Source organism: Triturus cristatus, chromosome 4_2 (genome assembly GCF_964204655.1).
Source record: "Triturus cristatus chromosome 4_2, aTriCri1.1, whole genome shotgun sequence".
NCBI classification, from domain to species: domain Eukaryota; kingdom Metazoa; phylum Chordata; class Amphibia; order Caudata; family Salamandridae; genus Triturus; species Triturus cristatus.
The window spans coordinates 604,606,656-604,624,990 of NC_140586.1; positions in this window are offsets into that span (position 1 = coordinate 604,606,656).

Genomic DNA, 18,335 nt, shown 5'->3' on the forward strand with positions numbered 1-18,335 from the left:
GTGTGGGCTGGGGCCAAAAGGCGGGGCTTCTATGCAGTTCACATGCCTCTTGTTTATAAAGGGTCAGATACCGACCAGCGCAGCAGATGAGGAGACAGAACCTCCTGGTGTCAGGAACTACACGGGATTGCGTTCGAGAAACTCATGGATGCACAGACCTCCATCAAGGATTACAGCAAATTGTTGACGGTAGATATGGGGAGAAAGCACACCTGCCTAGCCTCCATCGTGCTCACAAATCTTTTGTGCTGATGAATGCGTTACTGAATTTGACCTTCAACTCGGGGACCTGCTTTATTTATATCTGTAAGTGCTTCTTGAGGTTTAAAATGAAAGGAGCATCATGCCAGAATGAATCCTGCCCTGCATATTTCTGTCCCGGGGCGGATCGCAATTTCCGCAAGCGGAATGGAAATTGTCGCCCACCCTTACCAACACCCCCCACCACCAGCCCTTTGTCCAAATTGGCTAATTTTGTACAATTATAATAAAGAAGATGCATGTGAGGTTGGACAAATAAGAATCTCAGTCATCTATGGATTAACATATAAAACATTTTATTTAAACAAAACAACAAAATAAAAGTAGGTACAGGCATGGTGTGTCATCCCTCGACAATTTATGAATCACAGCCTGCAAGACAAAAAGAAAGATAAGATTGTGCGTCATGCATCCATCAAAGGAGAGAGAGAGATAGAGAGAAAGAGTGAGAGAGAGGAAGAAAGAGAGAGAAAGAAAGAGTGAGAGAGAGAGAGAGAGAGGAAGACAGAGAAAGAGAGAAAGAGTGAGAGAGAGAGGAAGAGAGAGAGAAAGAGAGAAACAGTGAGACACAAGGAAGAGAGAGAAAGAGAGAAACAGTGTGAGAGAGCGGAAGATAGAGAGAGAAAGAGTCAGACAGAGAGGAAGAGAGAGAGAAAGAAAGAGTGAGAGAGAGAGGAAGAGACAGAGATTGAGAGAAAGAGTGTGTGAGAGAGAAAGGAAGAGATAGAGAGTGAGAGAGAGAGAAAGAGTGTGAGTGACAGAAAGGAAGAGATGGAGAGGGAGAGGGAGTGTTGACACTGTGGAGAAAATCCTCACAGCTCACCCTTCTGTCACCGGTGCGTCTCCAACCATGTGCTGGGGCATTGTGCAGCCCTCAAGTTTAGTCATCTGAAACATAGTATAGAATCAGTAATGGCAGAGTACATACAACTGCACATGCGTAATTCTCTGTTTCGCCTCTGCACACCCAGGCTGCTGCACCCCATTGACTCCTGTCGCCCAGAGGTGTCAGTCCACCCTGCGCACTCAGGCTGCTGCACCCCATCGACTCCTGCTGCCCAGAGGTGTCTGCCCGCCTCTGCGCACCCAAGCTGCAGTACTTCATCCGCTCCCACTGCCCAGAGATGTCTGCCTGCAGCTGTGCACCCAGGCTGCTGCACCCCATCCACTCCCAGTGCCCGGAGGTGACTGCCCGTTCCTGCGCACCCAGGCTGCTGCACCCCATCCACTCTCACTGCCTAGAGGTGTCTGCCCACTCCGGTGCACCCAGGCTGCTGCATCCCCTCCACTCCCACTGCTCGGAGGTGTCTGCTCGCCCTTCTGCACCCAGGCTGCTGCACACTATCCACTCTCACCGCCCAGAGGTGACTGCCCGCTGCTGCGGAAACAAGCTTCTCTGCTCACCTGCCGCCACCGGCGTGTGTGTAAGAGGGTCTACCACTTGCTGAAGCAACCTCCTCAGCCGTTGCGTACATGCAGTCTAGCCGAGCTCACAATTCAGAGTGGGTGTTAATTGCCAGGATGGCCACACATCATCGCAGGATGCACACGCGTTCAGCTCTGGTGGCACTAACCCATTGGAACTGAAGTCATCGTCTCATGGCGGGAGGTACGTGTGGGGGGTTGTCAATCTGTGAAACAAAGCCTGCTAGACAAAAATCAAGATAAGATTGTGCGTCATGCGGCCATCAAAGGAGAGAGAGTGAGAGAAAGAGTGAGAGAGTGGAAGAGAGAGAGAGAAAGAAAGAGTGAGAGGAAGACAGAGAGAAAGAGTGAGAGGGAGAGGAAGAGAGAGAGAAACAGTGAGAGAGAGAGGAAGAGAGAGAGAAAGAGAGAAACAGTGTGAGAGAGAGGAAGAGAGAGAGAAAGAGTGTGAGGGAGAGAAAGGAAGAGATGGAGAGGGACAGTGCCCACACTGTGGAGAAAATCCTCATAGCTCACCTTTACACCACCGGTGTGTCTCCAACCATGTGCTGGGACATAGTGAAGCCCTCAAGCTCACTCATCTGAAACATAGTATAGAACCAGTAATGGCAGAGTACATACGACTGCGCACACCTAAATCGCTGTCCCGCCTTTGTGCATCCAGGCTGCTGCACCCAATCCACTTCCACTGCCCAGAGGTGTCTGTCCGCTGCTGCGCACCCAGGCTGCTGCACCTCATCCACTTCCACTGCCCAGAGGTATCTGCCCACTGCTGCGCACCCAGGCTACTGCACCACATCCACTCCTACTACCCGGAGGTGACTGCCCACTGCTGCGCAAACAAGCCTCTCTGCTCACCTTTCGCAACCTGCATGTAGAAAAGATGGCCTACCACATGCCGCTGCAAGCCCCAAGCCCGGGGCCCACAGACAGGGCACCCTGCGTATCATGCAGCCCTGCTCTGCAGGCCACCAGGTCTCACATTTGGTGCTGGGTCTTGATTTCGCCATTGCAGAGGACATACCAGTGCACCAGGCTTTTCATCGTAGGCTGCACACCCGCTCAGCTCTTCCAGTGCCACTAACTCTGTGACCAGCGAGGCAACACCACGTGGCGGTAGGCCTGCACTGTCTGATGGCTCAGGCCTACACTGCAGTCCAGCATGTCACACAAAACCTGAGCTGTCCAGACTGCCGGGAAGGGCCATCACCGCAGGCGGCACACCCGGTCAGCAGTTATGGTACCCGTACCTCAGTGGACCGAAAGTCACCGTCCTGTGCCGGTGTGCCTGTGCTGCCGGCAGTGCATCCGGTGTGAGCAACTCTGAAATGGTGTAGAGCACGTGCGCCAGTTCTTTTTTATTGGCAGGGTCATGTGTCCTGTGATGCCTGTGCTGCATGGGTGTGGTGTGGGTATATACCAGCCATGAGGGAGTGGCTGTGGCGTACTGAAAACTAGGCTGTGACAGGCAGATCACTGCAATGAAAATCTGGGCCATGTAGCATTGTTGTCCTTCCCTGTAAGCGTAAGCACAGTGGGCTGGCCTGGCGTATGCCAGTTCTGCGTGAGGCTGTGAAGAATGACTCCGGAGTTATGGGCGTGGCATTCCTGGGCTGTATGAGGAATCAACTAATGAGGGTGTCCCAGTTGTAGTGCTGACGTCACCTAGGTCGCAAGCACCAATGTGTCACTCTGTGAGCCAAGTCCCACAACATGGCCAACATGAAAGGTGCGGGGAATCACTGACCCTACATTCATCCATAGTTCCACACATGAAAGATGGTGGACATGACACATCTGTGTGGATATGAATGTTTATTGCACATTCAGTGGAGTGTTGCAGCTGTAGCAATACAGGGCCATGCAACGTTCATGTTTCAGTTTTTGGCACATGGAGGGCAGCCAATTAGAGCAAAGCTCGTGTTCGAGGTTAGGCTGCGCCAATATATGTACTTATACAATCACTCTGCCAATCCCCAAGCACTTATAAATTCACTATACACTCTCATTGCAGTTTTCTGAAGATCAAATCTCTACCTACGTACTTATAACCAAAGTTTTCCACACTGCCAGAGGTAACATGTCCATAACACAATGTAATATGGTAGGGCCCAGGGGCAGCATCATGCATACATAATGAACACACGGACACAGTTAGATAGATAGTGGAACTGGGTGCGGGCACGTGCGCTCAGCCCCATTTTATTACCAGGGTCACATGTCCAGTGACGTCTGTGCTGGGTGCTTGTCGGGTGAGTATAAGCCAGCCCTCAGGGAATGGTTATTGCTGGCAACAAGTACAACAGTAATCATCGGAACACACACAGAGATTCAATCATAAAGGGTCAATGATTTGTGCTGCACTAAGGTAGTGTCACCAGATGTGAAAAATTACACAAAAGATTCTATTGTAAAGGGTCCATGACTTGTGGTACACTGAAGTAGGGGCAGCAGATCTGAATTTATACACAAAAGATTGTATTATAAAGGGTCCATGAGTTGTGGTGCACTGAAGCATTCAGCGTATTCACAGGCAGCGATGATGCGTGGTCCAGGAGGGCCGAACTTGTAGCAATGACTGTTGCCTACTGGACTACGTCATCTGCAATCGCTACTCGATGTGAATTGTGAGCCCTGCTATCTGCAGTGCCGATCGAAGGCAGTAGTCAGCACAGACATCGAGGAATGCTTTTTGCCACTTCCTCTTGAAAACATCCGAGGACATAGAGAACAATTCTGTCTGTAATTAATAAATCAACACTGAATTCAAATTGTGAGCTCTGCTGACCGCAGTGTAGGCATATGGAACAAAAGATGAAACATTTATGGAATACACTGTCGAAATATGTAGGTTTCAGGGACGTTATAGTTAGTTGCCTACTGGACTGTGAAATTAATGAATGAAGACTGAATTTGAATTGTGAGCCCTGCTGAGCACAGTGTAGGCCAGAGACAGGGGTCAGCAAAGGGCCACAGCCATGTGGCGTTCATTTGAGCTGCACAGTTTGGGAGCATTTGGTTTTCTTAACCAATTATAGTCTCTATACAATTTGCATTGGTATTAATCTTGAATTGTGAGCCCTGCTGACCGCAGTGTAGACCGGAGGCAGTGGTCAGGAAGGGCCCACAGCCATGTGGCTTTGACTTGAGCTGTATAGAGTTAGTGGTAGGTGTGGCGCTCAGCGTGTGCGCAGTCAGCGAATATGCGTGGAATGGGCAGGCCGCACTGGGAGCAATGTCTCTTGCCTACTGGACTGCATCATCTGCAATTGCGACTCCATCTAAATTGTGAGCCCTGCTGTCCGCAGTGTAGATCAAAGGCAGTAGTCAGCACAGACATCGAGGAATGCATTTTGTGACATCCTCTTGAGAAAATCCAACAACATAGAGTACAGTTCACTCTGCAATAAATAAATCAAAACTGAATTCGAACTGTAAAGCTCTGCTAGACTGACTTTCAGTGTTCCTTTGGACTTGCAAGATGAATTTGGTCATTGTACTAAAGCTATAATTGATATCAAAAAAGTTCTTGAAGCCAGGATACTAAAAGGCTATTATGTAGGTTTTAGGGACATTGTAGTTAGTTGCCTACTGGACTCTGTAATTAATGAATCAAGAGACAATTTTAATTGTGAGCCCTGCTGACAGCAGTGTAGGCCAGAGGCAGCGGTCAGCAAGGGCCCACAGCCACGTGGCATTGATTTGAGCTGCACAGTAAGTGGCATCAGAAGCATTCAGCGTGTGCGCACCCTGTGAAGATGCGTGGTCTGGGCAGGCCGCACTGGTAGAAATGTCTTTTGTCTAATGAATTCTGCCTCAGTAAGGCCACGTAGCTGTGACTTGTGGTGCATTGAGTTAGTGGTACCTCAGGCGCTCAGCGTGTATGCATCCTGCGATGATGTGTGGTCCGGGCGGGCCGCACTGGGAGCAATGTGTCTTGCCTACTGGACTGTGTCATCTGCAATTGCGACTCCATCTGAATTGTGAGCCCTGCTGTCCACAGTGTAGATCGAAGGCAGTAGTTTGTACAGACATAACTCTGTGGTGCTGTGCCACTGCTTTCGCAGGGGGCCTGTGTCAAGTAGGCCCATGTTCATGGTGGCAGCCATGTGGCAGGGTGAAGGCCGCCGCTCTGGCAGATGTGTTGGCCTTCACACAAGTGAACCATGCCCAGAGTCCCGGCCTATTTATTCACACTTCTATGCTGGAGTGGTGTATGTTGGACCAGCCCACTGCGCTTCCGCTTACAGGGGACGACGACACAGACACATGACCGAGATCTTCTTCACTGCCTGAGGTAACATAGTTGCGTCCACTGTCCACAACACTACAAGCACCAGCAGTATATGTACACATGGAGAGGTTTGTGCTCTGCATAGTGAGGTCTGTGCAGCACATCACCGCTACACTTGGTATTGTGTGCATTATTATTGGTGGGTGACTTGCGTCCTTCACACATATTTGGTTGCCACATCTCCCAACATTCAGCTATCGTGTGGCTGAGGGGCCATGCAATTTTTTGGAAGGTCCGCTGTCCTGTGATGCACTGCCTCGGTGGTAGTAGGAGTGTGGTTGGGGGGAGGTCCTGAGGGTGGTAGCAGTGGGTTTTGTGGCCTTCTTGGGTGTCGGAGATGCATGATCAGTAGCTCTATGACATGTGTTGGTCTTCAGATGGGATTCTGGGCTGGGCTCTCTTTCACACTGTAGGTGGTCGTCCTACACCAGTCAACCCCGCCAAGTACGCGCCATACCCCCAGCCCCCCATGTACGCGCCATACCCCAGCACCCCCCCATGTACGTGCCGTACCCCAGCACCCCCCCATGTCCGCGCTGTACCCCCACCCCCGTATGTACGGTGCATACCCCCACCCTCCGTATGTATGGTGCGTAACCTCACCCCCCGTATGTACGGTGCATACCCCCACCCCCCGTATGTACGGTGCATACCCCCAGCGCGTTTCGCTATAGTTAGTTGGACATTTTACTCATACAAAACCAGTGGAATTCGAATGCTATAGTTAGTAGAGCTAACTATAACTCGTGCCCCCGTAATGTGCTGCTGATGACGTCACATATTACATCACTCATGACATGGTCAGTGACATTACTGATGACATCAATGATGACTTCTCAAATGACATCACTGATGACGTCATCCACGTGATAATCCAATGCACCTCCTCACACCCTAATATAACCTTTGATACACCCATTCTAAAATACAGGCTACCATTTTCGAAACCATAGACAAATCAATAGCAGTTACTATATACCCACTGATTAATTCCTAGCTATGCACACACATTTATTCATTCACCCATACAGTTACTCACTCATGCAGTCACTCATCAATACAGCACTATTATATGAACTCATACATACAGAGCAAGAATTATGGGCGCTGTTACTACGCCCAGGGTTAGTGTGAATGTTGGTCTGATTGTGGGAGTTGGCGTGCTTTTAAGAAAGCACGCAAGATTGGGGGCTGTAAGCTTAGAAGCGTCGTGCAGTTGGATATTCTTGCATAGTAATGAATGATTGCGATTGTGGTCCCACTTTTCACCTGTGAGAAAAACGTCAGTATCCTCTTTAAGACAGCGATATGTAAATGGGAGAAACCACTGCTTGTGAATAAACGCGCGACCTTATATAATCACATACAACATGACAAACAACATGTACACCTAGCAGACACAACAACACTAAGTACTGTGGGAACCGTGGCTAGTCATGTACACAAACCAAACATGGCATGGCACCTCTGCCACACAATGCGGGGAGAGATGGGAGCAAAGTATGTGGGAAGATGGCAAGTGATTCTTGATTATAAAAGTATAAAATGTAAAGTGTTGAGGGGATGTGCGTTTGCAGAGCACAGACATGTCAACATACACTGATTGTCTATTGAGTGAAGTCGACAGTGGATGCAACCATGATAGTACCGTCAGTGGGGAAGATTACGAAAACATAGCGCATACTTGATCCTCCCCCCCAAATCTTTAGTGTAGTGGGCTGGCTCGGCGTATGCAAGGCTAGCGTAGGGGTAGGAATAAAAGGCACGTTTTTCTGTGTGTGGTTCTCTTCTGGAATGGCGAACATGTCTGCCAGGTCTGCGCAGCTTACACCGCCATGAGGCTGACACTGTGAGCGAATGTGGCTGCAGTAATAATGCTCTCAGCCTGCCACTACCCAGAAACCGTCATGACCGCTGCAATGCACATATGCCCCACAGTTCACTTTTCAACACCGTTATATGTGAAAGAGGGCCCATCACGTGCCGGCAGAAGCTCCTGGGCGGAGGTATGCGAGCTGGGAAGGCTCCTGAGATCAAGGCTGGCTACCGCGACACAGGCAAACAGCGCCCAGCCTGAGGCCCAGCACCGTGGAGTGCTCTGTATACTACTAACACAGTAGTCCAACAGGTACCAACAGTGTCTTGATCCCACAATGGACGATGTTAGAACTGCATCTGAGAGTGCAGATGAAGGTACTCCTTTCGACCAGCTGTAACCAACTCTAGGTCCCAACAGTGGGACAGTTTCTTGATCCCACAATGTACAATGTTAGAACTGTATCTGAGAGTGGAGATGAAGGTACTCCCTTCGAACAGGTGTAACCAACTCTATGTCCCAACAGTGGAACGGTGTCTTGATCCCAAAATGTAAGATGTACGATATTACGTGCTGCTTGGTTTTCACAGAACTCCCTCCGTTGAGGTGCATCAGAATCTGTGCTTCCATAGCTAAGTGCTGCACATGATTATTGGGGTTGGGTGACTGCAGTCGGTGGAGTACACTGCGGCACAGCAGGTCCGAACAGTGGAATGGGGTCTTGGTCAGCAAGTGAAAGAGCAGATTGACCATGGATTACTTCATGAAAAGAGAGGGTGCTCATGTACATCATTTCAACCTATCCGAATGTATGTGAGTGGTCAAGCTAGAACAGGAAAAAGTTTCTTAATTAAAGTAATTACAACTTATCTGCAGAAAACAACTGAGTCGCATTTGTCTTGTGTTGTCACTGCTCCAACTGGGTTGGCAGCACATGACATTAAAGGAATTACTTTACATCGTTTACTAATGCTGCCAGTAGAGCATGAGAACAAATTGGAATACCACAAGCTATCTGGAGAAGCTTGTTGTGAAGTTTCAAGAGTCCTGAAGAAAATGAAACTTCTCATTATTGATGAGGTGAGCATGGTTTCAAACTTGATGCTTGCCTTTTTGCATTTAAGAATGCAGCAAATTCTTAAAACAGAGTATGACATGTTATTTGGAGGAAAACACGTCATAGTTTTTGGAGATCTACTGCAACTGACTCCGGTAAAAGGACAACCGGTATTTAAAACACTTGCCCATGAAGATACTAGAAAGTCTCTTGGCAGCGTTGGTAACATGAACATTTGGAGTAATTTTGAATACAAAGAACTGACAACAAATATGCGACAGGCAAATTATGCTGAATATGGAAGTATTCTTCAAGATATAAGATTTGGAATTCTTTCAAAACAAGGCAAACAAGCTCACGAGAGTCGATTACTTTGCAATGTGTTTCCAAATGAAAATGCAGTTCCTGCAAAAGTGTACATGAAAATTGCTCAAAATAAATCAGTGATTTGCTTAATGCCAACACTGCGCGAGAGTACCATATTCAACGAAGAACTATTGAAACTGGAAAATGAAGAAATTGTAAAAATGTAAGCCATCAATAAAATACAGCATGAAGGAATCACTATTATTTTGATGGAAAAGTTGAAAAAAAACTGGATTGTTTGGAAAAAAAAATATCTAAAACAGCTGGTTTAGAAAAGACACTTAGGGGCCGATTCCGATCCGTTAAAAATATTCCCCGTACGAATCGTATCCGGATTATTTTACGTACGAATCGTACAAGTCCCGTACAAACTGGCAAGTACGATTCTTATGTTAAAAAATCCATATGAATCGCATTGGGAAAATTCCCCGACACGTCCTCGGGTCGGAAAAAGTGTCCGACACGTCCCCGGACAGTTTTACGTACGAATCGGGAAACTGAAGTAGGAGCGCGCAAGTACGATCCGTCCCGTCCATCCGAATGCACAACCGTATGGAAAAAACACCGTACGGAGCGAACTCCCATAGCAACCATGGAGACGTCCAAACATGTGCCCGCATATGCGCCGAACACCCCCCCAGCCAACCCCGCCAAGTACGCGCCATACCCCAAGCCCCCCCATGTACGCGCTGTACCCCAGCACCCCCCCATGTACGCACCGTACCCCAGCACCCCCCCATGTACGCGCCGTACCACAGCACCCCCCCATGTACGTGCCGTACCCCAGCACCCCCCCATGTCCGCGCTGTACCCCCACCCCCGTATGTGAGGTGCATACCCCCACCCCCCGTATGTATGGTGCGTAATCCCACCCCCCGTATGTACGGTGCGTACCCCCACCCCCCGTATGTACGGTGCGTACCCCCAGCGCGTTTCGTTGGGGGTACGCACTGTACATACAGGGGTGGGGGTACGCACTGTACATACGGGGGGTGGGGGTACACACCGTACATATGGGGGGTGGGGGTATGCACCGTACATACGGGGGTATGCTCCGTACATACGGGGGGTGGGGGTACGCACCGTACATACGGGGGTGGGGGTATGCACCATACATACGAGGGGTACGCTCCGTACATACGGGGGGTGGGGGTACGGCGCGGACATGGGGGGGTGCTGGGGTATGGCACGGACATGGGGGGGCTGGGGGTATGGTGCAGACATGGGGGGATGGGGGTACGGTGCAGACATGTAGGGATGGGGGTACGGTGCGGACGTGTAGGGATGGAGGTACGGTCCGTACCAGGCCCCCTTTTCGCTGTGCATCGTGGCGTACTTAGCTTTTCCGGCACTTTTTGGGTCCCGTAAAAATATTGCCGTGCGAAGTGCTGTGGGTATGAATCGTACTTGCTGGTCCGTAAAACGCTGCCTGACTCCGTGCGAATGTCGCGTACGCGGTGTCCCGGATCGGAATTGTGGGTATATTTTAGCCGGTCGGTGTTTTTTACGATTCGTACGGAAATGGTGTTTCCGTACGAATCGTACGTGCATGTTTGTAAGGTATTTTTTCCGGGTACAGGTCGGACGGAGAAAACGCTCCGTCCGACGATTCGTACCCGGTTTTTCCAGGATCGGAATCGGCCCCTATATGCGTGTGTAAACTGTCGGGTAATTTTAAGGCGTAATTTGGATGTAGAGAAAGGTTTAGTTAATGGCGCAATGGGTAAAGTGGTGGATTTTGTTAATTATCAGAAAAAAGAAGGAATTTAATTTAAAACAATTAAATTTGATCAGATTGAAGAAGTTAAAGAAATTGGTCGTTGTTCAGTTCGTTTTTTGCTTGTTAAAGATTTATATGTCCGTAGGAAACAATTTCCATTTTCTCTGGCATATGCAGTGACTATTCATAAATCTCAAGGATTAAGTGTAGACAGTGCTTTGGTGAACATTGGATCTACCGTATTTAAAGAGGGTATGGCATATTGTCAAACCTTCACTCACCTGAAGTCCAGGTCGTTCTTCTTGAGAGATGAGAAGATTTGTTTCAGCTGCCCCCAAAAATCTACCTCCAGCAAACTGCATATAACTGCCAGCTTACTGAACTCAGAATCCTAAGGGAAGGGGGAAGTGGGACAAAATAAGAAAAAGAGAGGAACACTCCACTTTCAACTTCGTGTGCTGTTTGAGAATCAGGCACTCTGGAGTTGTATCTCTAATACAAGAAACATAGAAAATAAAATAAAACAGAACATAAACACCAAATTATCAAGGACAACTCCCCTTAGTTATGAATTACTTTTATCAAGACTCGTACCTCGTTATTCTGGTTTTGTTTCTACCAGAATGTCATATGTTCAGTGAGCAGGAATGTCTGAATCTTGTATTCTACTAAAGGAAAGAAAGATTAAACACACCTGACCATTATCACCTGAACATTACTCTGATAAACCTAAAGGTCCTAGTGCAAACTTACTAAAGCATGATAATGTCACAAGATGAATTATTCCTCAGACCAAATACAATGTCTTTTGTTTTTAGAAAATAAGATTTCCTTTTCTCTTCTCTCTTTAGAATGTTCAACAAGATGACGCCTTGACTTGAATTCAGAAAGATAAGTACTGTCTTTATCTCCGTTTATTTTGTAGTTTACAAAATGATTTACTTGACTCTCTGTAACGTTTTTTCTTTTGCATGCAAGCGTCAATCTCAATCTCACTCTTACTTTCTTTTTCCAGGTTGCGGCTCCTTTAAGGGATGCGAGCGGAACGAAGACTCTTTGTTGTTCGACTCTGCTGGGGAAGATAAACTGGCAGGACCGGAAGGCTGAGGAATGCGTCCGGAAGCTTGTGCGAGGCGCCGAGAATGCCGTTCTGTCAGAAGGGGAGAATCCAGAAGGACAGGCGCAGACTCCAGGTAAGTGTTGTATCGACGAGCGCAAGCGCCTGCTTGAGGTTGCGTTGCGTTTAAATAACGTTGTCAGGAGGGGTGGGGTTGTTCATGTACATGGAGAAGGACACGTGCAGAAGCTTGTTCATGCACACGAAGAAGGACACGTGCGGAAGCCGCTCCTTGAGTTTAAGGAGCAACGTGATTCAAAGATGTGGTCTCTGTATGCCCCAACTGTCAAATTCAAACGTGACTTCAGATAACACGTGCACACAGTACCTTGAGCCCCTAATAACGTGATTTACATTATTGACGAGGCTTGCATGAAATAGTTGCTTAATAAAGAAAATGTAAATGACAAAATGCTGGGAAACTAAAGGAAAGATTAATTCACTTTAAACAATACTATTAATACACATAGTTTTAACAGAAATTAGTTAAAGTAAAGCATGATTACTCAGACAATGAATGAGGTTTAGCATGACTTTGAAAACAAACCCTAACAGTCGCTCCCCTCAAAGACCTCCCCACCAGACGTGGTTTGTGTGGGAATCTCACATAAAATTGTCTCAAGAGCCTTGGAGCATGAACAAATGATGCTGGCTCCCAAGAGTTCTCGGTAGCATCATAGCCTTTCCAGGCTATCAGATAATACAGCTTTCCCTGTATTCGTTTTGCATCTAATATTTTTACTTCATATTCCACATGTCCATCAATTGAAATCGGCGGAGGTGGGGGTTCCGCTCTAGTGTCAGGGTTATACGGTTTCAACAAGGAAACATGAAATGTAGGGTGTATTGTATATTCTGGGGGGAGTTCTAACTGAACAGTGACTGGATTAATAATTTTGCTTACAGGAAATGGGCCTATGTATTTTGGTAACAATTTCCTAGCTCCTCTCAGATTTAAATTTTTGGTTGAAAGCCATACTTTCTGTCCAATCTGATATTCCAGAGTATCTGTTCGATGTTTGTCTGCTTGTCTCTTCATCACCTCTTTGTATGCGTTTAAATGTTTTGTAGCCTTTTCTTGAATTTTTAATAAAGAAGTGAGTCGTTCTGTGACTCCTGGAGGGGAAGAAGGACTTATTGTTATAGGTAAAACTCTAGGATGATAACCATTCAAAAAGTAAAAGGGTGTTCACTGTGTTGCTGAATGAACGTTATTGGTATAAATAAATTCCGCAACAGGTAGTGCTTTATCCCACTCAGAGGTAAAATCTACCAATAAACATCGTAGGATTTGCAACAAGGTTTGATTCACCCTTTCTGTTTGTCCATCAGTTTCTGGGTGAAAAGCTGTAGAAAGAGCTACTTCCATTTTTAGACTTTTACACAAGTGTGTCCAAAATTTAGAAGTAAATTGACTTCCTCTGTCCGAAATCAGCTTATTAGGCAATCCATGTAAGCGTACAATTTCTTTGAGAAAGACATCTGTTAATTCTGAAGCAGTAGGAAGTTTACGCAAAGGTACAAAATGAGCCATCTTTGATAAATAATCCACTACTACTAAGATAGTTGTGTAAGTATTAGTGTCTGGTAAGTTAGTTATAAAATCTAAACTAACTGTATGCCAAGGCCGTGGAGGAGTTGCTAGAGGTTGTAACAAACCCATAGGTGCCTTGTGCAGAGATTTATTTCGGGCACAAATGGCACAAGCATTAACATAATCTTTAATATCTGACATCATTGAGGACCACCAAAAATGTTTTTTGCAATTTTCAAGAGTCTTTTGGTACCCCGAGTGACCTGCTAGTGTAGAATCATGATGCCATGTCATTACTGTACTTTGTAAAACCTTAGTTGGAACAAATAACAATGAATTATGGTATAATAATCCTTCTTGTATCGAATTGTGAGGATCTCTTAACCACTTTTGAGCATTTATTTGTAAATGCTCAGCCCTTAATATTTTCAAAAAATCTTGTTGAATGATAGGCGCCACTATCTTGTGTGGAGGAATTATGGGAGGTCCTGTCACATCTTTTTTAGAGTCCTGGGTATACCCATACCTAGATAAAACATCAGACTGTATTTGCTGAGTTCCAGGTCTATAGGTAATTACAAAATCAAAAGCACTGAAGAAATTTGACCAACGCATTTGCCTGGGTGTCAATGCTTTTACTGAACTAAAAAACTGTAAATTTTTATGATCACTAAAAATAGTGACTGGGAATTTTGTTCCCATCAAATGATGTCTCCATTCTGTAAATGCCAGTTTAATAGCCAAAAGCTCCCTTTCGGCTACTGTATAATTCTGTTCAGCAGGCAGTAACTTTTTTGAATATTAAGCCACAGGATGTAATTGACCGTCTTGAACGTCCCTTTGAGAAAGTACTCCTCCTACTGCCATCTGTGAGGCATCCGCCTCAACAAAAAATGGAAGATCTGGGTCTGGATGTTTTAACAGAGGAGCAGTAGTACATTTTTGCTTGAGAGATTCAAATGCCTGAGCGGCTTGTTCAGACCACAAGAATACCTGACCTTTGTGTAGTAATTTAGTAAGGGGCAAGACCGTCTCAGCAAATTGGGGAATGAAGCGCCTATAGAAATTAGCAAAGCCCAACACTTTTTGTATTTCTTTGACAGTGGTGGGTTCTGGCCAATCTTTGATGGCACTAACCTTTTTATGATCCATCATGATTCCAGCGGGAGATAAACAATATCCAAGAAAATCGACTGTATCAGTATTAAAAATACACTTCTCCAACTTAGCAAACAAGTGATTTTCTAACAATTTGCTTAATACTGCTCTAACATGATGAACATGTTCTTCCTTATTTTTAGAATAAATCAAAATATCATCGATATACACAATTACACACACATCAAGAAACTCATGCAACACTTCATTAATAAAATATTGAAATGCTGCTGGTGCATTACACAGACCAAAAGGCATAACTGTATACTCGAACAAGCCAAATTTACTTTTAAAAGCTGTTTTCCATTCATCGTTTTCCTTTACCCGAACAAGATGATATGCCCCTCTTAAATCCAATTTTGTATAAATGGTTGAATGACGTAACTGATCTAACAAAACTGGTATAAGAGGCAAAGGGTACTTATTTTTAATGGTAGCCTTATTTAATCCGTGATAGTCTATACAGGCGCGGAGACTACCATCAGGCTTTGGAATGAAAAATAATGGCGAGGATACCGGGGATGTAGAATGCCGTATAAAACCTGACGCCAATAACTCATCCAAATATGTTCTTAAGTATTTAGTCTCCTCCTCAGTGAGAGCATATACCCTACTACTAGGTAGGGAAGCTCCAGGGATTAAATCAATACGACAATCGTACGATCTATGTGGAGGTAAAAAGGCTGCCTTTACTGGATCAAATACATCCTTAAAATCCTGATATTCATTTGGAATAGCAGGAACCTGAGTCGCAGTATTTGCACAATGCACAGTAGTCAGAAAGTCTGTAGTTGCTTCTTGATAGCAAAGTTCTCGACAATGAGAAGAATCCAGAGTTACAGTTCGAGAACTCCAGTTTATTTTAGGATTATGCAAAGTTAACCATGGTACTCCTAAAATAAGACCAAAAGTAGGTGTATCAATTAAATCAAAAGATATTTTTTCTGTGACCATTTTGACAGACCATATCAAGAGAAATAGTCTTTTTAGTAATCATGCCTGAAGATAGCGCAGAACCATCAACTGCACACACTGACTCTGGATGAGTTTTCCACTCAGTGGGTATTTGTAAGTTTTGAGCCATTTTGATGTCCATGAAATTTCCAGTGGCTCCACAGTCTAACAGTACAGGGAGAGAATGACGTATATGAGTGCTAATAATTAACACAACTTGGATTACAAAATGTCGTGGTACTCTAGGTACTATGTTTGTCCTTTTGGAGATCTGTGTGTTTTTACCACTAGTGCAAGTGACCTCCCTTCTTGACGAGCTCTCTAGTTTTCCGGCTCTAATGCAGTCTGTGCAAGGGCGTTAGCCTTTTTTGACAACTTTGGTTTGATTGGACACTCTTTAGCGAAATGTCCAGACCTAGCACAATACAAACACAAATTTAATTTTCTTCTCCTATCCTTTTCTTCTACAGACAAAAGGTCCTTTGATGGTCCCTATCTGCATAGGTTCAGCTTCTACCATCTTGGACTCCGACTCCTTTTTGTCTGTCTTATTCACAAAGAATTTCGTTTCAAACCATGATTTGTCACCTTTTCTTTCACTCAAACGATGATCTAACTTTACAACTAAATCTACAAATTCAGAGTACTCGTCAGGAAGATCCACTATGTGAGATAAAGCATCTTTCAACTCGTCACGCAAACCTCTATAAAATAGAGACGTGCTCTTTTCCTCCGGCCATTGAGTCTCCGTCAATAACCTATTGAAGGTGGTGACATATGTTAACAAATCTTGTTTTCCCTGCTTTAAATTTAGTAACTCATTGTCACTAGCTTGAATGTAGGTGTGTCGTGCAAATAATTTGGTCATTGTTCTTTTGAACTGAGGCCAGTTATGCAAAATTGGATCGTTTCTGTCAATATAAGGTATAGACCAATTGGCTGCTGTTCCCCCCAAATAAGATAACACAAATGCCACCTTTGTAGCATCGGTTGGAAATAGCTGTGGTTTACAAATAAAGTGCAATTGACATTGACTAATGAACACATTGAACTTATTGCTATCACCAAAAAAGCGCTCTGGAGCCGATAATGGAACAACATTGGGCACAGATACAGTCACTTGTACTGGGGATGAAGTGGTTTCTGATTCCAAAAACCCCCTAGAAGCTTTCGTCTTATTGCCAAAATCAGAAGTCTCAGGAAAGGGCGAAGAAAAAGGAGCACCCCATGAAGACTCCCTAGGTTTATAACGAACTACCTCTTGACGCAACACAGTATTCTCTTGTTTCAGTTGCTCAATTTCTAATTGCATTTTTTGCAACATCTCAGACACTGATTTGTTCCTTTCCACATCTTCATTTAGCGCCTGAGCCATCGCCTGACCATCAATTCTTATATCTTCCAAATCCATATCTCTCAAGAAGAACCTATGTTTTTTGTAAAGGCTTGCGCTTCTGTCAAACCTTCACTCACCTGAAGTCCAGGTCGTTCTTCTTGAGAGATGAGAAGATTTGTCTCAGCTGCCCCCAAGAATCTACCTCCAGCAAACTGCATATAACTGCCAGCTTACTGAACGCAGAATCCTAAGGGAAGGGGGAAGTGGGACAAAATAAGAAAAAGAGAGGAACACTCCACTTTCAGCTTTGTGTGCTGTTTGAGAATCAGGCACTCTGGAGTTGTATCTCTAATACAAGAAACATAGAAAAGAAAAGAAAACAGAACATAAACACCAAATTATCAAGGACAACTCCCCTTAGTTATGAATTACTTTTATCAAGACTCGTACCTCGTTATTCTGGTTTTGTTTCTACCAGAATGTCATATGTTCAGTGAGCAGGAATGTCTGAATCTTGTATTCTACTAAAGGAAAGAAAGATTAAACACACCTGACCATTATCCCCTGAACATTACTCTGATAAACCTAAAGGTCCTAGTGCAAACTTACTAAAGCATGATAATGTCACAAGATGAATTATTCCTCAGACCAAATACAATGTCTTTTGTTTTTAGAAAATAAGATTTCCTTTTCTCTTCTCTCTTTAGAATGTTCAACAAGATGACGCCTTGACTTGAATTCAAAAAGAAAAGTACTGTCTTTATCTCCGTTAATTTTGTAGTTTACAAAATTATTTACTTGACTCTCTGTAACGTTTTTTCTTTTGCATGCAAGTGTCAATCTCAATCTCACTCTTACTTTCTTTTTCCAGGTTGCGGCTCCTTTAAGGGATGCGAGCGGAACGAAGACTCTTTGTTGTTCGACTCTGCTGGGGAAGATAAACTGGCAGGACCGGAAGGCTGATGAATGCGTCCGGAAGCTTGTGCGAGGCGCCAAGAATGCCGTTCTGTCAGAAGGGGAGAATCCAGAAGGACGGGCGCAGACTCCAGGTAAGTGTTGTATCGACGAGCGCAAGCGCCTGCTTGAGGTTGCGTTGCGTTTAAATAACGTTGTCAGGAGGGGTGGGGTTGTTCATGTACATGGAGAAGGACACGTGCAGAAGCTTGTTCATGCACACGAAGAAGGACACGAGCGGAAGCCGCTCCTTGAGTTTAAGGAGCAACGTGATTCAAAGATGTGGTCTCTGTATGCCCCAACTGTCAAATTCAAACGTGACTTCAGATAACACGTGCACACA